General features: G+C 32.2%; 1 pseudogene; it reads left to right on the top strand.

The window, feature by feature from the left end:
- Positions 1-10,586: 10,586 nt before the first annotated feature.
- Positions 10,587-10,712, top strand: LOC145286745 (U2 spliceosomal RNA; annotated as a pseudogene).
- Positions 10,713-25,000: the final 14,288 nt, after the last annotated feature.

Here is a 25,000-nt window from a genome sequence, read left to right as displayed (position 1 = left end):
ATACACCTAACAATTTATGGTTTATTCAATTACGAAGCAAAACTGGGAGTTAAGAGTTTCTTTCAGAAATTCATTGTATATTAAATTCGACGCCATCTTTGTTGAACCCCGATCGCTTCGTGTTAGATTGGTCGAGAGAGTTATAAATGCGTGTAATTTATGACCTTACCTTTCAAAAATGTCAAGAAACACGAAGCACAAAAAGATTGTTTTTAAGTGTCGAGGTCGGATAAAATACTAATGTCTAAAGTAAAACAAAAAAGCAATAATTATTTATTTATTAGCAGGCTATCCGACGTTGCCCGGTCGTAAAATATGCATGAATATTATATTTCAATTCATACAGAAACTGAGACGTGGATGCGAGTATTATGTTACTTTTAAACCGTTTCTTTTCTTGCAAGTAAAAAATAAAATAAAATAAAATATTCGAGCTGAGATCGAAACCAAAACTTAAAGACAGCGAGTCAAGTACGATAACAATTTAAAGAGTGATTTCAAATAACTTATTCTTAACATAAGTTATCTGTAACGTGAACTATTCACGTATGCGCATTCGTGAAACAATTGACAAACAGAAAAAACCCGATGACCCTCAAGTACTAATTTTTCAATTATGATCCATTAGCAGCCCTTTTTTCCGGATGGAAAAGTTTTCCACGCGTGTGCATAAGCTATATACATAATTTCAAGTGTGTAGATTAAAAATTTGATGAGTACATCGGCTGAGAGTTTTCCTCACACTCACACACACACATACAGACATATTCTCATTTTTTATATAAATGATGTACCTGGCGTTGCCCCGTATTAAACGTAACATTAAATTACTTTTAAAAAATGAAATAAAAAAAGTGGAGAGAAACTGAGACATGCGCATGCGATTATTTTGTAAGTAAAAAAAAACAAAAAAAAAACAAATTCAGCTGAGATCGAAACCAAAAGCTAAAAACAGTGATTAAAGTACGATAACCATTAGGTCATCTTGACCCGTTTAAAAAGTGTTTATTAACCTATTTATTCTTAATATAATGCGAACGCTTCGCACATGCGCAATCGTGAAACAGTTGACAAACAGATAAACATTCGTGATCCTCAAGTATCCATTTTTCAATTATGATTTCTTAGTAGCACTTTTTTCGGAGTAAAACGGATCAAAAAGTGTTCCACATGTTTGAATATCCTACTTTCAACTTTGTCGATAAAAAAATCCTTGAATATATTGGTGGAGAAGTGTCATATTTAAGCAAATATAAAAATATAAGTTTTGGTAAATTTTTGCTTGGTTTCTACCTTAACATTTTCCTTTTAAATGACGACTTTTATTAGTTTCGGGAATGCTAAAAACGAATATATATATATATATATATATATATATATATATATATATATATATATATATATATATATATATATATATATATATATATAAGTTAACATAAAGCATAAAAGTTCATCTAGTAGCTCAACAATGTACGGCTAGAGCTATAATTTTAACATATAAACTTTGTTATTCAGAGAAATTCCATTTATTGGCAGAGAAGTATTTCTATATCAAGATTTTTCTAATTTTTATATAAAACTAGCAGGTCACCCGGCGTTGCTCGGTCGTAAAACACGCAAAAATATTACATTTTAATAAATACAGAATCTGAGACATGTGCATGCGAGTATTATGTTTTTTCTAAACAGTTAATTTCTTGCAATTAAAAAAAAAATACCTGAGTTGAGATCGAAACCAAAACCTAAAAACAGTGGGCCAATTACGATAACATTTAGGCCAGCTTGACACGTCTTTAAAAAGTTTTTTTTTTTAAACCTATTTATTCTTAATATAATGTGAACGATTCACGTATGCGCAACCGTGAAACAGTTGACAAGTATATATAAATCCGTTTACCACCAACTACCAATTTTTCAATTTTGACCTCTTATCAACCCTTTTTTCCCGATGAAAATGGGTTAAAAAATTTCCACACGTTTGAATATCCTATATAACAAATTTCAAGTCTGCAGACCAGAAATTCGTTGAGTATATAGGTTGAGAAGTGTCCTTACACACGCACACATTCTCACTTTTATAGATATATAAATATGATTTAGTTTGTGCATTCCATCAAAATAATACAGAAAATATTATCCTTCTTTAGTTTTCACACTGATATTCAAATTCATATCAAATAAAGTCTCAAGTTCATATAAAACTAAAGTTTTGAAGTGAAATTAAAAAGAAAAATGTAATAAAGAAGTAAAACGTCTCAAGCTGCAAAGTTAAGTGCAACATCTGGACAGGAGCTTCTAAGAAGACTTGACAGAGTTCAGAATAGACTTCGTAGTGGGGGATGCCCTTTTTTCTTTCCTGCAACCTCTTTCTCACAGACGAGACATTGTGGGCCTGTCTCTGTTTTAGCGTTATTTTCATGGCACGTGCTCGTCTGAGCTCCAATCTCTGCCCCCCTCGTTAAACATTCACGAGAAACACTCATCTGACTGAAAACACTATCAATAATTTCCCCTCACTATTTATCTGTGCCTAAACCTAAACATAGATTCCATGAACAAAGCTTCTTTCTTAGAACTGCACGTCTATGAAACTCTCTTCCGTTTACCTGCTTTCCAACTGACTACAATATGGCCGTCTTCAAGTCTAACGTAAAAAAGTTCTTGATGCGCCGTTCCCCTTTAAGTTATCCAATTTACCAAATTTACACTTCTAATGATTACTATGATGTACACTTTAGACGTAAATAAACCGGACTAACCTGACAAGATGCCAAATCCCACACCTCCACTGATGCATGGAAGGCTTCTACTGCAATAGTTTCTTCCCTCGAACTGCTAGACTTTGGAATCCCTTTCGGGTTCCCTGTTTCCATGGCTGTACTGACATATAGAAGTTCAAGTGTTCAAGTGTGGACAGACATTCGTAATTTCATATACTGATTTGATTGCATAATCTTTTTTGAGATTCTTTCAGTTGTAATTCTTCATTCTTTTAGAATTTTCGTTGTGGTATTTACGAAATATTGTGGTAAGACTTAAATTTAATCCATTGATGTTTTGTTAGAAATTACATTCTTTATCTTGAAATAATTAGTGATTTTGAAAAGCAATGCCTTTTTAATGGGAATTACATAGATTATTCGGACTACTGTTGTCAGCTTGGGTGTCTTTTTTGCACAACGTTTCGGCCGATGTAACTTCCGACTTTTTACAGGTGTATCTTATTAAATTCTGGAATCTTTTTGCCAAACTCAGGAATCTGCATAGAATTTCGAACAAATTTCGTCAGCCATGACCTAGTAGAAATCTTAAGTAATTCGCATATGTATTCTTAATATTGCTTGCACCTTCAACCCCCTAAAAGGATCTGACTTAAAACTGAATGCAGATTCTCGGGTTCGACAGAAAGATTCCCGAGTTTGACTAGATACACCAGAAGAAGGTTTGACATCAGATTAGCCACAGGAACTTAATTCAATCTGTACTTTATCCGTTACGCCACAATTTTTCTTTTTCAATAATCCGAGTTTTCGTTATAAATACTTTCCCACACACAGGAAATTATATAAATCAAGGTGTGGAAAATGCATGCTCGTGTTTGGACATTCGCGTGTTCCAAATGTTGGGATTGTAATTCTGTATAAAATACAGCGTTCAGGTGAATTCAATGGCGATCAGAACAAAAAATGTTCGATTGACGTCACAAGAATGTTTTTTTAGTGAATGTGACTGTTAGTTGTTAAGTAGCCACCGGCGATGAGACAGATGTATGGCTATGGAGAGTTATTTAGACATCTTCAGCAGAAAATGGAGCTTCACGTGACCAAATTCTAAAATAGAGAAACACAAGAAATGCCAGTTACTCATCTTTATCGCATGCTGGAAGATGTGGCACAAGGGTCGCAAGGTCAGATTTGATTAAGAAGTGCCTTAAAGGAAAAACAGTTGGACCTGCAAAAAATTCCCGAAGAACTTCGTCGGCATTCACCGGTAGGTTAATCAGATTATCAGCAATAAACTTAAAAGAATCAGAAACATAACACAGTCAACAGGGAAAACGCTATTTAAACACTAGTCGTTGGATTTGTGAAAAATGATGAAACCAGAAGAGATGTGTGATAGAATGTGTGTTTGTGTGCGTGCGTGTGTGTGTGTGTGTGTGTGTGTGTGAGAGAGAGAGAGAGAGAGCGAGCGAGAGAGAGCGAGAGAGAGAGAGAGAGAGAAAGAGAGAGAGAGAGAAGAAAGAGATCTCCATGTGCGCAAAAAATATAATTATGAAAAGATGTAAACATTAACAAAGAAATGGACATACCACATTGTTGACAGTACTTCTCTGTCGTAATGATTTCTCCCGCATGCAAAAAATGTAATGGACGAGACACGTCGTACACCACCAAACAGCCAGTATGACCTTCTTTTGGTGAAACTCTGGAAATATCGTGAAGCTTCATCGGCGTCTAACCACTGAGCTGAGCGTCTCCGGTTGTTGTAAATAACTCACTTTTTATCGCAAGTCATAACAGGGCCCAGAAACAGGTCGATCTTGTTGCGTAAATTAAGGGCAGATAACATGTAATAACCGCGTTTCTTTTGGTTGTCGTTCAATTCCTAAGCCACCCACTTATCAAGCGTTTTTGTCTTTTCAATTTCTCTCAAGTGGTTGGAAATCGTCGTATACTTTACGTCTAATTTAGAAGCAAGTTCTCGAACAGTTGTGCCTTTATTGGCGTCAACTATGGCTCTTAATTGATCGTCGTCAACATCCGATGGCAGACCATAACGTTGATCATTTTCAAGACTCGTCGCCGGCACAAAATTTCTTACACCATCATTGTATTGTGCGTTCATACTGGTTCCTGGGTCAAATACTTCGTTGATATTGCGAGCTGTTTCAGCAGCTTTTCAGCCTAGCTTTAACTCAGTAAGAAAACTGTGCGTATTAGTCTTTTCCCTATTTTGCATTCAACGTTCTGAAAAAAAAATACATTATTGTTTTTGAAACGATTGTAATTTAAACGATTACATAAAGCGTAAAATGCTATTTAAAATGCTATATAAAATAAAGGTATTATAACGAAACCTTATTGGAAAATACATTATTTGAAATTAAAATTAAAAAAATTCTGCAAGTACTTTCTTCTCAACCTAATATAATTATCTTTTTTCCTGTTAGCTCCTTACATTAGTTGGCTGTATACCTTGTCTGGTGCGATAAAAAGGCGAGTCGTTAGCTAAAGGAAACATTTATCATCTTTTACACTATTGTTTTTCATTTCATGACTATTTCTTCAAATAAAAACATGTTATTTTATACTGAGGGGAACGATAAAATTGTCATTCTAGAAAAGACGACATGATTCAATTTCCGTTTGATCAGAACCGTTTTTTTTTGTTTGTTGCAGACTATCTTCTAGTTGGCCAGTTGTGTACACATCCTAAAAGCGATAAGGGGATTTCTATCATGTCTGATAGTGACATAATCTTCAACGAGCGAAATCGGAGATGCGCCGCTGTACAACTCATGCTCTCTACCGATCCAAGTTATAACAACAGGACCATTTCCAGCACCCTCAAAATGAATCGTTGGATTACCACGAACAACAGAAACGTGGCGCATATGATGAAAACAAAGTTTCCGACCACAGTTAGTCTTTGGTGTGGTTTTAAGCGAGGACCACATCGTGCAGCCTCACATCTTCGAAATCGGCTTGAAAGTCAACACCAAAGTGTACTTGGATGTGCTGATCCGTTAATCCAACTAAAGGAACAGATGGCAGACCCTAGGTATTGCAGAAAAACTCGGCGCCGGTCCACAAGTCCAAAGGGACCCATGATTGCCTTCAGAAGGAGTGCTACGAATTTGTACCCTTCTCTCACTGGCCCCTCGTCTTCCTCCCACCTGAACCCGCTAAACTACTTCATTTTGTCCTACGTCGAGAACATCACCAACATAACTTCCAACAACACCAAAACCAGCCTGATCGCCATCCGCCGAGTATTCGCCGAGCTCCCGCCGACGCTTGTGAAAAAGGCATGCTCCCAGTCAGGACCTTTATCGTGGCGTGGATTGAGGCTGAAGGCGGTTACATTGAATAGCTGTCATCTCTACTATATAATTAAGTTCCCTGAATTGATTTTTCAATAAAAGTTTTAAAATAGAATTGTAAAGTTGTTTTCTTTCGGGCGACAACTTTATCGTTCCACCCTATTGACATGATTTTTTCTTTTCTGCAGTGCGTTTGACTCGTTTTGAACTTTGATTTTCTATTCAATTCTAATGTCGGATAAATCAAAATATGTTGATTTGAAATTTACTATCCGGACAAAAAACTTGGATAGGCTTTAAATCCTTGAACTACCCATAAAATCGATTTTTCATTTTACTTGGAATTCTTCATAAAAGTCGAGTGATTGATTGCTTGGGTGATCGAATATGTTAAAAGGAACAACGAAAACAATGGTTGATTGATTTTTTGGGTATAATTTTAGTCTTTTGGTTTAGATCAATGGTGAACAAACATAGCGACAAAAATTTAAATGGGTAATGGCGAGAGGGAATCTAACACAAATAGAGGGGTGCGAATAGGGAGAGCGAAACTACAGAGAAAGGGAGAGGTTGAAGTAGGTGATCCAGAAATAGAGAAAAGGGATTAAGGATGGAACAGAAAAAGAGAAAAAAGAACAGCAGGTGAGAAAGAAAGAAAAATAATATATTTGCGGCAAGAAGATCGACTGATAAATTAGTTGGAAGACATTGATAATAAAAGAGAGAGAAAGGAAATCAATAGGGACACACAGAAATGTGAAAAGAAAGACAATGGTGCGGATTCAGATTTGAGAAAAAAAAAGACATAGAAAAGATGGAGAAAAAAACGCCGAAAGAAAAGGATACACATAAAAACCAATAAAGGGACGAAGAGAAATAAATATAGGAGGGAAAAGAACAGAAACAGAATAGCATAACATTGAAAATATGAACTGACCCAGTAAATTATCGCCCCATTAGCCTCCTCCCACTTTTCGCCAAAATATTTGAGACCAAAATTAACCAAGCTCTGGTCCATCACCTTACAGATGCTAAACTTTTGACTGACAATCAATACGGATTTAGGCAAGCCCGTTCCACAGCAGACATCCTAACTGTAATCTCAGAACGTATATACCAGTCACTGGACAAAGCGGGGGAGGGTAGAGCGGTAGCTCTAGATATATCTAAGGCTTTTGACAGGGTATGGCATGAAGGTCTTCTCAGGAAAATCAGATCATATGGTATCACTGGAAGAATACATAACATAATTAAATCCTTCTTAGATAAGAGAAAAATCCAGGTTGTCCTCGACGGTGGTACATCCAAACAATATGATATAAATGCGGGAGTGCCTCAGGGGTCTATCCTTGGACCTCTGTTATTCCTAATAATAATAAATGACCTCCCTGACAAAATTACCTCTGAGATGGGTATATATGCTGACGACACCACGCTCTATAACAGACACGACAGGAAAACAAATGAACACATATCTAAGAAAATCGCAGAAACACTAGAGGATGACCTCCGATCTGTAGTGGAATGGGGACATAGATGGATGGTCACATTCAATACTGCCAAGACTAAACTAGTTTCCTTCAATGATTACTAGAAACCTTTTACCACCAATAGCAATGGCCAGTGACTCTTTATCTGAAAGCACATCTTTTAAACTCCTCGGCCTAATGTTCATAGGAAACACGAGTTGGAACAATTAGATTGAGAGTATCGCCAGGACCGCTGCGAAGAAGGTAGGCTCTCTCTACCGTGCTAGAAAGACACTAACGCCCGAAAGTATCCTATACCTCTATAAGGCCACCATTCGCCCATGTATGAAGTATTGTTGTCATATTTGGTCTGGTGTATCTGCCACTAGTCTCTCGCTCCTAGATAAGGTTCAAAAGAGAGTCGCCAATCTGATAGGTCCTGAACTGTCATCTAAACTTCAGCCCCTGTCCCATCGACGAAACGTTGCATCCCTCTGCCCGTCCTACAAGTACTTTAACGGTGAATGTTCTGACGAACTGCAAGCACTTGTGCCCCCTCGACGTAAATACTCCCGACAAACCCGACAAGCAGCTAATTCCCACCCCCACATAGTAGAGATCCCTAGATGTAAGAGAGCCTTCTACTCCAGTAGTTTCTTCGCCAGAACAGAACAGCTAGACTTTGGAATTCCCTTCCGGGTCCCTGCTTTCCCAACTGAACGGACATGCAGAAGTTCAAGTGTAACGTGAACCGACAGCTTGCTGCCCAACTTCCTACACAGTACCCCTGATGTCTTTGTCCCTGATAATAGCCCCCTACAACAAAGTGGCAATGCCCCTTGTTTGGGGTGAAAATGTAATAATAATAATATATATATATATATATATATATATATATATATATATATATATATATATATATATATATATATATATATATATATAGACAGTCATTACTAGAACTATTAGACAGAGCGGAAAAATACAAAAGTTAACTGAAAACGTATATAACACTGATGGAAAATGTGAAATAAGTAATATATAAAACAATAGATGGATAGATAATGAGAGATACTGAGACATACAGACAAACAGAGAACGGGTGAGCATGGGACAGACAGGGAAAACAAATAGGGTAGAGGGAGAAAAGACGATTGAGAAAAAAGATAGTGGCGGAGTTGAATATGAACAAACAGTGAAAAACAAACAAACAAACAAACAAAAAGCAGACAGGTCTAGATAGGGAATTATTTAATCCTTTTGATTTGGTTCAAAGAAAACCCGGAATAATACATTTTAATATTCTGATAGGATTTACTTAACCAAGATTACTGATACGGTCGGGTTATTTATTTTAGAATAAAATAAATATGCCTTTTCATTGTCGTATTACATATCATGGACAAAAAACGTTTTAAGATTAGTTCTGTCTAGGAAGCCATGTGAACGAGACACGGCCATGTGATATAGAAACCGCATAATCTCAGCGTATAATACCCATGTTTCTGTCAGTCTGTATCACTCATTTCTTATGTTTGCAAATTTAGTTTAAGAAGGAACTAATCATTAAGATTAATTATTCTATCTGTTTCTATAAGTAAATTTCAATCTAAATAAAACCTTAAAAAAAAAAACGCAACGAACGTCTCCTCTATGTCCTTCGCATATAAATTTCATTCGGCTGAAGTAAACAGATGAGACGACCACGACCAGCCATGAAACACGGCGATAAGAAACGGCACCGGAAAAAGCGCGTAAAAGACTAGCAGATATAACACGTCGTGCACGTATTTAAAAATTTGATTTGATTTATTGCACCTTAATGAAACATCACAGTTGATTGATAACGTTATAGAGATGAAAACCTTTATACTATAAAAACTTTCGGCCACATATACGAGAAAAAAAAAGACTGCGCAGACGAAACAATTTTCCTTTAGTATGATTAATGAAACGATAATTAATTTCCTACACAAATATTTTGCTTTGCATTGCTAAAAATGGTGCCGATCGAGGCTAAACAGGTATTTAGGGAGCTGGATACTCCCTACTTAAAACTCGGCGTTGTCATGAGGATCGTAATTCGGGACGGATGCGATGGAGAAAGAAAGAAAAACAGGAATCAAGCGATTGTCAGATTGGAAAAGATAAATATGTATAGAGAATGAATAAAATAGATATCGATAAAAAAGGGCGGGAAACAAAAAATATTGAAAACGGGATATATATTGTTTTAAAATATAATTATCCCCTGACACGTGTTTCGTCGTCTAGGATTCATCAGAGTGGTTGAATCTAGCGACGAAACACGTGTCAGTGGATAATTATATTTTAAGAACAACATATATGCCGCCCCCTATTTGGAGGTACCAAAATTGGTAAAAGGGGAAATTATTCCCAACTCGCATTTAGGTAAAAATTCACTTACATATAAATAATTGAATTCATTCAAAAAGTATCGCGAACAAAAACAAATAAATAACATCCATATATATATATATATATATATATATATATATATATATATATATATATATATATATATGCATATATATATATATAAGTATGTGTGTGTATATATATATACATATATATATATGTATGTGTGTGTATATATATACATATATATATAAATACACACACACACATATATATATGTATATATATATACATACATATACATGTGTGTGTGTGTATATATATACACATATATATATATATATATCTATACCAATAAGTTTACACGAACTCAGTATATTACATACAAGTCTATATATATATATATATTTAAAAATGATATATATATATATATATATATATATATATATATATATATATATATATATATATCCATAAATTGAAATTGATGTAATTTCATCAAGGGTCGTTGATACTGCTCAATGATAAGAGAACAGGTTATTTTAATTTTTGTCATGTGCAAGCGACTCTATAAGTCACTCCGTCAGTCGGTCGGTCTGTAGGTCGGTCTGTCCGTAACACTTTTATGCTTGGCCTTTTTGGTTAAGATCAAAAGTGTATTGTTCATAGACGCCGTTCTTAGCTTTTTAAGCTTTTCTTAGCCTTTTGGCCAAGATCAAAGTGTAATATCTGTTCTTAATACATGCTGTACTTATTGTGATATAAAATGGGGGATCACTTTTCTGTATTAATTTAATGTAAAATGATCACCCACTTTACAGCCAGTCAGTCTCAAAGCCATTCAAGTCATTCTCCAGATCACTCAAGTTGTTTTTGAAGGATTCCATTTATTTTTTAAGCATTCAAGTCATTCTTAAGGTCATTCAATTCATCCTTAAGTTGATTAAAGTCATTCTAAGTCATTTACTTTTTATTTATTTAAGTCATTTTAGCCCATTTTTCGGTCATTTTAGTTTATCTTTACGAATTTCATGTCAATCCTACATTCACACATTCATTCATTACACAAGAGCACGCGATTAATGGCTATCGGCCTTGTTTTATGTAACTACAGTCATATATTGCTACAATATGCAGACCGTTTCAATCATATTAGATATCATCAGGCAAGAAAAATTAAGGTACAAAAACTGAAAAGGTTGAACACCTTTTCAAATTTTGAGGAAAGAAAATTCACCATGAGTGGCGATGGGCGAAATTTAAGTTCTTATGAGTTTATGTTAATTCTGAAGATTCGGTTTCTATTAAGAGCAAGGAGGGCGTAAAAAGGGGGTTTCAAGAGTAGTTTAAGCTTAAGGAATTAATAAGGACGGGGGGGGGGAATACAATAATACAGAGGTGGGGTATGAAGACAGTGGGAGAGAGGGGGGGGAGAATGGAGGTTGAGGTAGAACGTTTGTTATGGCTACCGATGAAGCGCGACAGTGAAGATCCAATTTCAGGTCATTTAGGGGTGTTTCAGCTATTGGCAAGTTGAAACAGATTTGATGTCTTTTAGTTCATTTTTAATTTTTTTTATTAATTTATTTATTTATTTGCTTATTTATTTTTATTTATTTTATTCTTCTTATTTATGTGTATTGTTTTGAAATTTAACTTTGAACTTTTCTACTTTTAACAAGTTGGATGTTTAATCTATATATTTATGCTTTGATATTAAAGCTTATTGAATCGTGGTAATATCGTCTTTTTATTTTGTTTCCTTATGCGCGTATACATACATGAACAAATACATAAAAAACGAGTAACAGATACTATAAGCCCATATATTCACAGATAGACACATACGCGTATGCAAATGTACATGGAAGAAGCCCAAATATCGTCTTCAGGACACTTTTTCGTTTTAGTAGGGTAATGGATCTAACATATATATTTACTGGTTTAATTAAATCAATTATTAATTTGTGTTTTTATTTTATTTTGTTCATGTATGTATCATGTATCAGGAAACAAAATAAAAAAGACGATATTACCACGATTCAATAAGCTTTAACATCAAAGCATAAATATATAGATTAAACATCCAACTTGTTAAAAGTAGAAAAGTTCAAAGTTAAATTTCAAAACAATAAACATAAATAAGAAGAATAAAATAAATAAAAATAAATAAGCAAATAAATAAATAAATTAATAAAAAATTAAAAAACTGAACTAATTTTGATCAACTGCTAATTTAATTACATTTGTCAATAGCTGAAACACCCCTAAATGACCTGAAATTGGATCCTAACTATTTCTTCATCGGTAGCCATAACAAACGTGCTACCTCAGCCTCCATTCTCCTCCCTCACCCCCACTGTCTTCATACCCCACCTCTGTATTATTGTATCCCCCCCGTCCTTACTAATTCCTTAAGCTTAAACTATCTTTGAAACCCCCCTTTTTACGCCCTCCTTGCTCTTAATAGAAACCGAATCTTCAGAATTAACATAAACTCATAAGAACTTAAATTTCGCCCATCCATACGTCTGTGTATGTGTGTGTGTGTGCGCGCGCGCGTGTGTATGTGTGTCTGGTCACGAATAGGCTCGTATATGGTTGACTATTTTAGAAAACTGATTACATATAATGATAGAAGATGTATCGAGCATCAGGAATGGGTATGTTTGATCTGGCAGAACTATGGTTCATAAAAAATGTGGGGTCTGCGTTGGCGCCTGGCCCCCAAAGTATGGAAATAAAAAATGAAAAAGAAATAAACGCTTACAAGGGTTTCTGATATAGATGTACATAAGAATACTTTGATAAGTATGTTTCAACTTAAATAGGGATGGTATAATAAAATTGTGGGGGTTGCGTTCGCGCCTGTACGCCATGGAAATATGACACAAACTTTAGCAAAGAATTTTTATACCTATTTGCGTAAGTATATTTTGATAATTATGTTTCAGTATGAAGAAATATGGTATAATGAAATTATGGGGTGTTCGTTCGCGCCTGACCTCCATAGAATGTAAATATGTCACAAAGTTTAACAAGGAATTTTAAAAGGTGTGAGGGTCCACAATAACACCTTAACTTTAATCTTAATTCACGTTAGCTTTTATTCATTTTTTGGGGGTTAAATCATATTGTGTCGAATAAATTCACTTCATAAATTCACGTTCTTATTAAAGTGAAAGCAAAAAATAAAAAAGTCGGAACTTTAGACAATTCTCGACACAAATTTTGCATAACTCTGTTTTTTCCTTCTCCACTTGCACCTGGAACTCTTTTGAAAATAGATAAATAGATAGATAATAAAAAATAAGTACGTTACTTGTTATCGTGTCAAAAGAAGGAAACAATCCTGCTCACGTGATTACGTGTCTTTTTAAAAACATTTACATAACCTTTTTATCTTTATATCTGTTTAAGCTTTTTTGTCAGTGTACTAGAAGGAATTCATGTGATTACAACCATTTCTGCGTGTTCTTTACATTACAATAGTACAACCCTGATTCCGACGGCGCAATACTACACCGTTCAATACTGTAAAACTGAAACGAAGCTGTTCTGCTTGAAAAGGGCGCCATTTTCTTCTTATTCATATTTATATCGATTCTTTACTTTAAAAAACTAAAGTAATTACGTGTTTAAATTTTTAATATCCCATTTTGCTGTTTCGGATTATTTTACTAAAGTAAGTAAAGCTTCATTATTTTTCAAAATGTTTTTGTTTCTTTGTTTTTCGATATTTCGTCGATATTATTTAGTAAGAGTGTTTAGCAGAAAAGCCAACAAACGACTACCCGAAAAAATAAATATACAAGAAATAAATGTTACCATAGTCAATAAAAGTTCAGTTCATGTTTTTTTTTGTTTTTAAATAGTTTTAATGTTCTTTACTTGAAATAATTTCACCGAACCGAAATTAAAACGAAATTAGAGGCGATAACTACTTAAATGAATTTTTATATAAACTACACATGCCATAATCGAATATTCCTCAAGCACAAAATAACAGAAAACATTAAAATATGTTTATAAATATTCCTTACGTTGACGGAACTCTCTTAAGTTGTAAACACAGAATGCTCAGGTGTCCTCTTTCAAATTGAAAACGGGGCTCTCCATTTCACAGTCGCTGCCATTTCGATTTTTTTAAACCGGTTCGTGAATTAAAAAAAAATTTTTTTTACAAACTACTTTAAAATACAAACCAATGTACTGTTCTACCATAAAAGTAACTTTTATTGACTATGGTAACATTTATTTCTTGTATATTTATATTATTATATATATATAAGATTTTCTCTTTGTAAGGAAACATAATTTTGTTGGTCACTCTTGGCTACGAATGGAAACAAAGTTGATATAAAAAAATATATTTTCACGAAAATTATCTTTACTTTCATCATATTTTGCTTAGGGTAAAATTTTTGAGTATCAAAACCTATCTCTTTACAACTCCCTCCTTTTCATAACCTATCATACTTTCATCAATCGCAGTCCATTTTCTGTAGGCTGTTTTTTAAATCCAGTCAACGACGGGTACTTCTGCTAATATATATATATATATATATATATATATATATATATATATATACGATATAAAGAAAGAGAGAGGGAGAGAGAAAAGGAGAATGAGAGTTAATATAATGAATGTTTTTCTGCAACTGGTGCATTCTTATGCATATGAATAAAACTGAATCAAATAAAGAAAAAAGAGAAAAAAAAACGAAAATAAAAAACAAGTAAATGAAAGAAATCCAAGAAACGTTCATAAAAAGAAAAACATAATGTTTCCAAAAAATAAAGAATGCATGAACGAAATATAAAAATGAAAAAAAAAAGAGAATGCAAGAAACAAATAAAAATAGTTTTGTGGGAATTTATTCTTCGTATATATATATATATATATATATATATATATATATATATATATATATATATATATATGTATATATATATATGTATGCATGCTTATCTATGTAGCGATATAGAATGTGGAGACAAACTATTTTATATATCGATTTTCACTAGGTTTTTCAACAGTGTCTAATAGGTGAGTAGAAGTAGTTTTGAAAATATACATGGCAATTAAGCGACACAGAATTTTCCGGTTTTCAATCTCATAATGACTTGTCAGACTAATAAGTGGAACAAACAATAATAGCAAATGAAAGATGAGGACTAAAGTTTATATATAGCTTTATTATATCATTAGAACAATAAGGAAAAGTTAAGGGGAAGGTAAGAAAAAGACTATTTAGGTCATGACATTTCGAAGTTAAATACTTCTCATCAGAAGTTGAGAATGGCCAGAATTTTACAAAATGCAAATATAGAAAAAACTGGCTTAATTATATTTGGATATGAAATGAGAAAAAAAAGAAGGAATAAATTAAAATGGTAAATATTTATTAAAAGTAGGTGTAACATATAAGATATAACATTTAATAGCATATATATATATGTGTGTGTGTGTAGCGAGAGAGAGAGATAGATAGATAGATAGATAGATGGATAGATAGATAGATAGATAGATAGAGAGAAAGAGAGAGAGAAAGATGGATGGATAGATAGATACATGGGGATAGAGAGATATATATAGATATACAGATAAATAGAGAGAAAAAGAAAAAACAGGGAGATGAAGATAAAACAAATGGAGCAAATGAAATTGAAAAAAAAAACGATGGATAAAGAAAGAAAATAAAAAGCCAAGATATAAACGCCCCCCCCCAAAAAAAAAGATACAATTGAAATAGAGATAGAAAGGGTAGAAGAGCAAAGGAGCAACAAAAAAAAAGAGAGAAGGAAAAGAGAGATAGTTCTAACCGAAATAAAATCGCTCACCCCTCACTTTCATGAGATTTCAGGCCATCCTGATTAGAAACAAGTGATTATCTTTAATTAATTGGAATCGATAAATAGATTGATAAATTGATTGCGTTTAATCGAAGAGAAAGTGAATTATTGATTGAATCGATTCAATTTGAATTAGTATGATACGAATCGCACACTGACTGAGATTGATAAATACATACACATATATGCAACTAGGTAGCATATACTTACATATACGGTGGATTCTAATGTCTCTCTTTCTCTCCCACTCTCTTTGTGTATATGTTGTCAAAATAGTCAAGCTCATCTTTAAATTCTTGGTTGTCTATACGGCATAATCACGCTGACAAACCGGTTCTCGTTCCGGAGTTAAGCAAGATTGATCATGATCAATACGAGATGGGTAACCATTTGGGAATACCAGGCGCTGCATGTAAAAGGACATTGACATCTTCTGGCAAGAAGTGCATAAACCTAACGTTGTCATCTCCTCTGATCGAGATATACTGCCACTTGTGTATTTAATACTTAGCTGGCATTTCGTCCTTTGGAGAAAGTCAGTTCACCCAAACTAGGGTGAATGCTCGGTATATACTTGCTTTTCTGGAAAAGAGATACAGCATTTCAATCAATTACTTCATTATGTCATCCACATTCATTAAGAAAAAGTCAAGTATCATGGTTCAATTATACTCTAACAGAAATATTAAATTTGGAATGCGTCCCTATATTATCTAGAACATGGTATTGATTGTATACGCCGGACCTTTCTGCTTAGGCGGTAATAAAACTTTCCAAATGCACTTGACATGTTAGGCTGTATAAAGGTGTTAACATTGATCAAAATCCTACTGTTCCTATTTTAATTAAATTTTTTGATTAATGATTCTCATCCAAGGGATTTCTTAAAAAAAAAAACTATAACAGAACATTCCCAGAAACATAAAATATATTTGTGTGAAATTAAAAAAAAAAGAAAAGACCCAGCTTTACACACACACACACACACACACACACACACACACACACACACACACACACACACACACACACACACACACACATATATATATATAATTATATATACGTTAAATATGATATTTTGATTAATGCAGATTTCGTATTTATTATTAAATTATATTGGATCCAATATATAGTACTGGTTTAAAAAGTAAAAAAAAAAAAAAAACAATGACTTGTGCATAACCAGCGAGAATCGAAACCATTGAGACATGGTTGCTGTAAGGCTAAAATTAAAATATGAACCAATAGCTACTACGTTACGCATGCATATTCGTAATCCCGTCGTTCGACCTTCACCTGACAATTTTATTTAAATGTTCACACTTTTCGATACATTTTTCCTAGCTAAAACCCAAATATAGATTTTCGCATGGGTTAGTATACTATTTATATCAAGGTCTATATCCGTAGACCAAAATCTGACAGATGAGTTTGGTAGGCAACTTTTTAAAAACAAATATATATATATATATATATATATATATATATATATATATATATATATATATATATATACGCATACATAAATATATATATATATATATATATATACGCATACATAAATATATATAAAAAGAATTTTGCGTTTACCTTTTTGCGCAAATATTACGCAAGTATAAATCATGTAGAATATCTGCATGAATATAATTACACGTAATAGTTAACTAAAGATGATCATCCTATAAGAAAACCGCAAAAAACTAATACGAAATTAATTAAAATGAATGCAATTCCAGAACTCTTATATAACAAAGTTGTAGTTTTCTTTTAAATCAATAGAAAATAAGGGTTATTAATATACACAAAAAAAACAACAAATATATATATATATATATATATATATATATATATATATATATATATATATATATATATATATATATATTACATCGAAAAATGCGCGCATGAAAAGTTATATGGTCAAGATTAAACTTTGAAAAGTAAAGAACTAGTTGTTCAATCTGGAAAGGAAAAGGACAATATATTCTAGTAAAAATGTAATAAATTTATAACTTAAAATATTGCAGCATAAGGAATTGATTATATAATGTTAAATCGAACCTTTTTTGCTTTTTAATGCTGCAATTTCATAAGTTAAAAATTGTGGCTCTTCTACGACAACCGGTGACGTTTGGCACAGTAGTTGGATGCGGAAGACAACACTTCCTGAAGCCAAAATTGCACCGAAAATAGGTTATTGTGACTGTTTGCGGTCGGTCTCATGCATCACAACCTCTTGATTCCGGGCGAAATGTTTATGGCGGAGATGTATTGTCAACAAATTGACGAAATGCACCGGAAGCCCCAAGATTGTTTAATATAAAGAGACTAATTCTCTTCCATGACAACGGCTGGTGGCATGTTGCTCAACTCACCCTACAGAATCTGAACGAATTGGGCTACGAGACTCTGCCTCATCCACCATATTTACCGGACCTCATCCACCGATTATCACTTTTTCAAGCAAAAAATGCTTCAAAAGTCGAGATGATGCACAATCGGCCTTCAATGACTTCATTGTTTCCAGAACTCCGGATTTCTATGCTAATAGGATAAATAAACTTGTTTCTCGTTGGCAAAAATGTGTTGATTCTAATGGTTCTTATTTCGATTAATAAAGTTTATTCTGAAAGGAGTTATGATCTTTTGAAGTTGGACGTCAAAAGGCGACATTATTTTTGCACCGACCTAATAACCTACAGCTAATCAGAAGAAATCGTCTCTCACGTTCCTTACATATTCTGAGAACTTTTGAACACTAGTAATTTTACTATGACGTCTGTTTTAATTGAAAATTTCAAATTTTTATTTCAAAATATAGCTAAGAAGGTGATCTATTAACAGTAACGATTGTTTGAAATTTGGTCGAAAAATGAGTGCTCGGCGAAGCTTTAAACCAGTTTAAAGATTAGTAAAACGAATACATATTCGTGTATTCAAACACAGTAGTGTTTGAATGAGATACTTACTAAGTGACACTGTAAATAGAACCAAATGAAGGAAAATACTCATGTATATATATATATATATATATATATATATATATATATATATATATAATACTTATTTACTATAATAATTAAATACCTACAAACACTAGTGTTTCATCCTTTCGGGAATGTTCAGTGCAGGGTGTCACACACACACACACACACACACACACACACACACATATATACATATGTGTGTGTGTGTGTGTAAAAAGAACTTCGGCTAAACTAAAATCCTCTTTTTTATTTTCCTTTCCCTCTTTAATAATTATTCCTCATTCATCTGCAATCATCTTTGCGACTGAAAAATGTATGATAAACCTCAATCATACATAAACTAATTAAAACATTTCTCAAGGAGAAAATATTCTTTTGAGTATATTCATTCATATTTTTCTTCATATATCAATTCGTATTTTTTCTCTTATATTCATTCATGTTTTTTCCTCTTATATTCATTCATGTTTTTGTTTCAAGTATATTTATTTTTCCTCATATGTTCATTCATATTTCTTCTAGTATAATTATTCATACGCTGCCTATTATATTCATGGCTGACGTGCATTAGTAAGGTTTAATATAATATAATATAATATAATATAATATATATATATATATATATATATATATATATATATATATATATATATATATATATATATAATGCCGGCGAAAAGAAAGTTGTAATTTTTTAAAAAACAACTGCAAATTTAAGCTAAATTTAATATAACTGTTTAAACTACCCATACGCTAATTGATCTGCTTTTTATTTCTCTATAATTTTACCTGTTCATATTTGACTTTTAATTGACATATTCTAGTGTTCACGGTAATTTAGAAAAATAACTTCAGCTTGCGCTTTCTATTAATACCCTTTATGTAAGATTTAAAATGTTTTGACCAGAAATTGGCTGAGTAATTTAATAGAGACCGTAGAAGTAAAAAAAAAAAATTGTAACTTTGACCTCAATTTAGACTCCTTCAAATTGGATTTTTTGGGGGCTCAAATAAAATTAAAAAATTGATCCATCTCCAAGTAACATACATTTAAAATTTAAAGTGTTTAGACCAAAAATTAACGAAGGAGTTTGATAGAGTTTTCGAGGGTAAATTTGTTGAACTTTGACGCCTTGACAACCAAATTTCTGGTCGGAAAAAGATTAAAAAGATTTTCCCAAATCTCAATACTCCTAACATCAAATCTCAACTCTGCAGAGTTATTTGGTAGGAAAATGTACACACACAGACACAGACTCAGACACATATAGACAGACATTTTCACTATATATATATATATATATATATATATATATATATATATATATATATATATATATGAAACATATAATATGCATGAAATTAATTTGGAGTGTACTTTGCAACTCGTATATTATAATTATAAAATATATTAAATAAATATATAAAGAATTATATGTTTATCAAAAAACAGCTTCACCGGACTTATATAATAATTTATTTATCAAACTCATTATCTAAACAAAGAAGCAACCAGGGAATTAAGCCTTCTTCGGATTGTTACCTTGTGACTTGGATGATTCAAAATTCGGATTGGATCCCTTCGGAATTTATGATAGAATTTGGATATGAAATTCAATAAACTTTTCATTTTGAACCAACATATAATTTCCCTTACTCTATGATTTAATAACTTTAAAAACTCTTAATCATAATTTTCTATGTTTTTTATTTTTAGCAAATTAGGTATAAACCATTATAATTTTTGCTAAAATGTTTTCCTCTGAGGAGATGGGTAAACATCGAAAATCTATAGTTTAAGGAGATATACTTATTGTCTTGCATATAATAAAAATTCTAGATTTGAAATTTAACCATTTCACGTCATAAAATTTAAATGACTAAATTTTGATTATATATATATATATATATATAATTTTGATTATATATATATATATATATAATCATAAATTTTGATTATATATATATATATATGATTATATATATATATATATATATATATATATATATATATATATATATATATATATATAGGTCAATTAACTATCAATCTCAAACCCAAATTATTTCCTATGAATTTATTATTAGTCTCAACACCAACTTTATTTACTACTTGCATTTCTGCCCGGCTTCGACTGGGCTCATTGTACTCTTCATAATTTGCCCAATGTGTGAATAGCATTTTATGCAACATTTCAAATTTTTAGACCAGAATTTGTCTGAGTAATTTCGTAGAGATCGCAGCGATAATTCTTTTTTTTTTATTTGACCCTAATTTTGACCCCTTAACATTCATTGTTTTGGTTTCAAATCAAAATAAAATGTTTGACCCATGTCCAAGTTAAGTAGATCTAAAATTTCAAATGTTTAAACCCAAAATTGGCGGAAGAGTTTAGTAGAATCTGCAAAGGTCAGCTCTTTCAACTCTGACCTTTTGGCAGCCAAAATTTCGCCCGAAAACTTATTAAAATGATCGCTATATGTTTGAATACCTGTTATGTAAAATTTCAAATACTGGCTAAAGAAGCAATGGTCAATTGTTTTTAACTTTGATCCGTTGGCAGTTCAAATTTTCGGCCCAAAATTGACAGAGTAATTTGGTATGGAAATGTATACACACAGACACACACATAGACATTTTCATTTTTATATATAAATCCCATAAAGTTATTCAGTTAAAAACATTGGCAACCTTCCACTCATAGATCGTATTGTAACTTTTCCGACTTTTACTTTACTTTTTTTTCAAATATAACACAATTATTCACTTAAATTATTTGGATTATACATACGAAATACAGACCCTAAAGTATCCAGGAATAATATGTACACGCAGCTCGCTTCTCTCTCGCACAAGCCTGACGAGTTCTCACGAGAATGAAACGCGGAATATTCTGTGTAGCTTAATGGTCATATATATTTTTATAACTTACTACCTAACTCTACCTATGTATTGAGCACTGTCGAAGTAAATGCTGAAAAATTTACGCATAAAATTATATCTTCGTATATTAATTTATGTGATTTAATGTAAAAATGTAATCACACACACACACACACACACACACACACACACACACACACACACACACACACACACACACACACGCAAATATATCATTTATTTATTAAAAAAATTTCTTTATTCAAATATTGTCATAGCTTGCTACGATGTGTAGACTGCATCGATCATTATTGATCTTATCAGGCAAGAAAAAATTGAAAATTTATAAAGTTCTTGAACTTTTTAATTTTAGATGAGAAAATATTTTACCATGTCTAGCGTGAGACATGGTTTAATATTCTTATTATTTTAAATCGAAGAGCAAAAAAACTTTAATTGCTGTTATCCGTTAACGAAAAAAAAAAAAAAAGAAAAAAGGGGGAAGGGGCTTAAAAGTTTCCTTGACGGGGGGGGGTATGAAAGATTGGAGGGGGTTAACCGAAAGGAAAGGATATAAATGGAGGGGTTTAAAAGAACGAGTAAATGAAAGAAGCGAAACAACGTTCAGAAAAAGAAATACTTAAGAAGGTTTACGAAAAGAATGCATGAAGGAAATATAAAAAATATAAAAATGAAGAAAAAAAAAAGAGAATGCAAGCAACGAAATAAAAATTGTGTTGTGAGAATTTTGCTTTCTAAAACCGGACAATAGAAAAAAAAATGATAAAAGGAAAAACAAAAGTTGTTAATTTAGAAGAAAATAACCATAAAAACATGCGGGAAAAGAGTGGCGATTTTTCCTTCAGAATATCTGCATTGTTTGAGGCAACAAATAAACCAATAAAAAGGAAGATTTGGCGAAGAAAAAAAGACAGAGATAAAGAGAAAAAGATGAAGACAGAAAGGAAACAGTGTATACACAGAGACACACAGGTTCATAAATACACACACACACACACACACACACATATATATATGTACTCATATACATATTCATATACATATACATATTCATATACATATACATGCATCTTTCTGAAATACATATACATGATGATTGCTGATTCTTTCCAGATGATCGCCGTCACATTAAATTCTCCCCATCTTGTCGCACCTCTCCACACCCACATCCACACACACACACACACACACACACACACACACACACACACACACACACACACACACACACACACACACACACATACACACACACACACATACACACACACACACACACACACACACACACACATATATATATGAACATATATATACGTATACATGGATATACATATATACATATATGCCTATGTATATAAACACACACACACACACACACACACACACACACACACATATATATATATATATATATAGGCACCGCCAAAACTGGGGGGGGCAGGTCAGTACTTTTTGACGGACCGTCTTTTTAAAAATCTACCAAAAATCAGGTAATTATCCGATCAATACTAAATTTTCAGCGATTATTAGGAGAAGAATGAACTTTATAACAGTGTACTTATTTTTCATAAACGATATTTATATATATATATATATTTTTGCTTACAAAACCCCCCTTGTTTTGAAGTGGGAACAAATATGCTTAAAATAATCATCTGAAACTGAAATCAACATATTGTGTTGTTGTAAGGGACAGAATTATAGATTCAAAAAAAAAAAAAAAATTGTTTGCATACCTTATTTTGACGTCTGAATATCAGAACTTCGATTGTGTTTAATTATCCCGCTTTTGAGTTTTGAAGTGTGAAATTCGGTGAATATGTTAAGTAAAATAATTAATTTAAGTTAAGCAAAACAAAAAAATTTTTTTTAATACTTATACGAAAAAAGCTATTTTAAAATTTTTGATAAATAAATTAACAATTTTTTTTAGCGAGCCGAATAATGCATGACCATTATTAAACAGGGCATGCTTTGAATAATCGATACCAAAAAAAAAAAAAAATTCGATAAATATTGTGCCCTTTGTGTTAAAAATAGCATCATTTTTTTCGATCCCGTTTGAAAACGTTTGCCGCCTTTCGACTACGGTGGACCAAACGCGCTGAAATAATTTTTTTTTTATTCTGCTTTAAATTGCCCCCCCCCCCCATTTTGGGGAGCCTGGCCCCCACACACATACACATTAAAAACCAAACGCATACAAATGGTCACCCATCTGGTACTGGCCAGCCTCAGCTTAATAATACATTGAAATTTTCGTCACTGAAAAATAAGTTTTTTTTGGCCTGTTTGGTCTTCCATTGTTTGCTTTTTATCAAACGAAAGCGTAAACAGAGTCGATCTGAACTCTACGTCAACGCGAAATATCTGGTTACCTATATGAATAAGTGGAATTATTTGAAATTCAGGTACTTATATTATAATATTTTTGCATATTCTCTTAGAAAATCATCCTAAATCTTAGTTAGACAATAAATAAATTAATTAATTATTTCAAAAACCCTTTTTTTTAATATTTAAGTACGTTTTTTGTGCAAGACAAAAAAAATGTCAATTGTTAACTTTTTGGGAAAATTTAACATTTAAAATTGAATTAAAATAGTAGAAAAAGTTTTACATTATTCTGTTTTCTATATGATAAAATTCAGGGTTTTATCTTTCTGGAAAAAAAAGTTACTCAGAAATAATGGATTTTAATAAATGTAATTTCGTTTTAAAAAACAACAACAACTTGATTTTGCGGCCATTTTTGGCGGTGCCTATATATATATATATAAACACGCACATGTTTTTCAATGAATATGTCTTACAAAAGTTTACACACACACACACACACACACACACATATATATATATATATATATATGCATAAACACACACACACACACACACACACACACACATATATATATATATATATATATATATATATATATAAAGAGAGAGAAAGTGTCACGTGAGAAAATGTAATAATTAGAAAGATTAAAATTAATGTTTTTAAAATGAATTTCGGAGAAAATACGACTAAGAAAAAATTATGAATGTAAGATGAGCTTATTCAATCTGCACGTTTATCGCTGAAAAGTGACAATGTTTAGACGAATTTAGAATATAGCGCGTCTTTACGAGCTACAACGAAAATTGTTATTTAAAGCTGATGTGTGACAGATTGAGCAAAACAATCAATGGACAAAGCCTGCATACAAGCTACAAGGACGCGTACAAAATTAAAAGAAAACGATTAAAACAACAACAACAACAACAACAATAATAATAATAATAATAATAATAATAATAATAATAATAATAATAATAATAATAATAAGAAGAAGAAGAAGAAGAAGAA

This window comes from Euprymna scolopes, chromosome 10, assembly GCF_053919585.1.
Source record: "Euprymna scolopes isolate OS-2025 chromosome 10, ASM5391958v1, whole genome shotgun sequence".
Classification (NCBI taxonomy): Eukaryota; Metazoa; Mollusca; class Cephalopoda; order Sepiida; family Sepiolidae; genus Euprymna; species Euprymna scolopes.
This window is presented reverse-complemented; position numbering and strand designations above follow the sequence as displayed.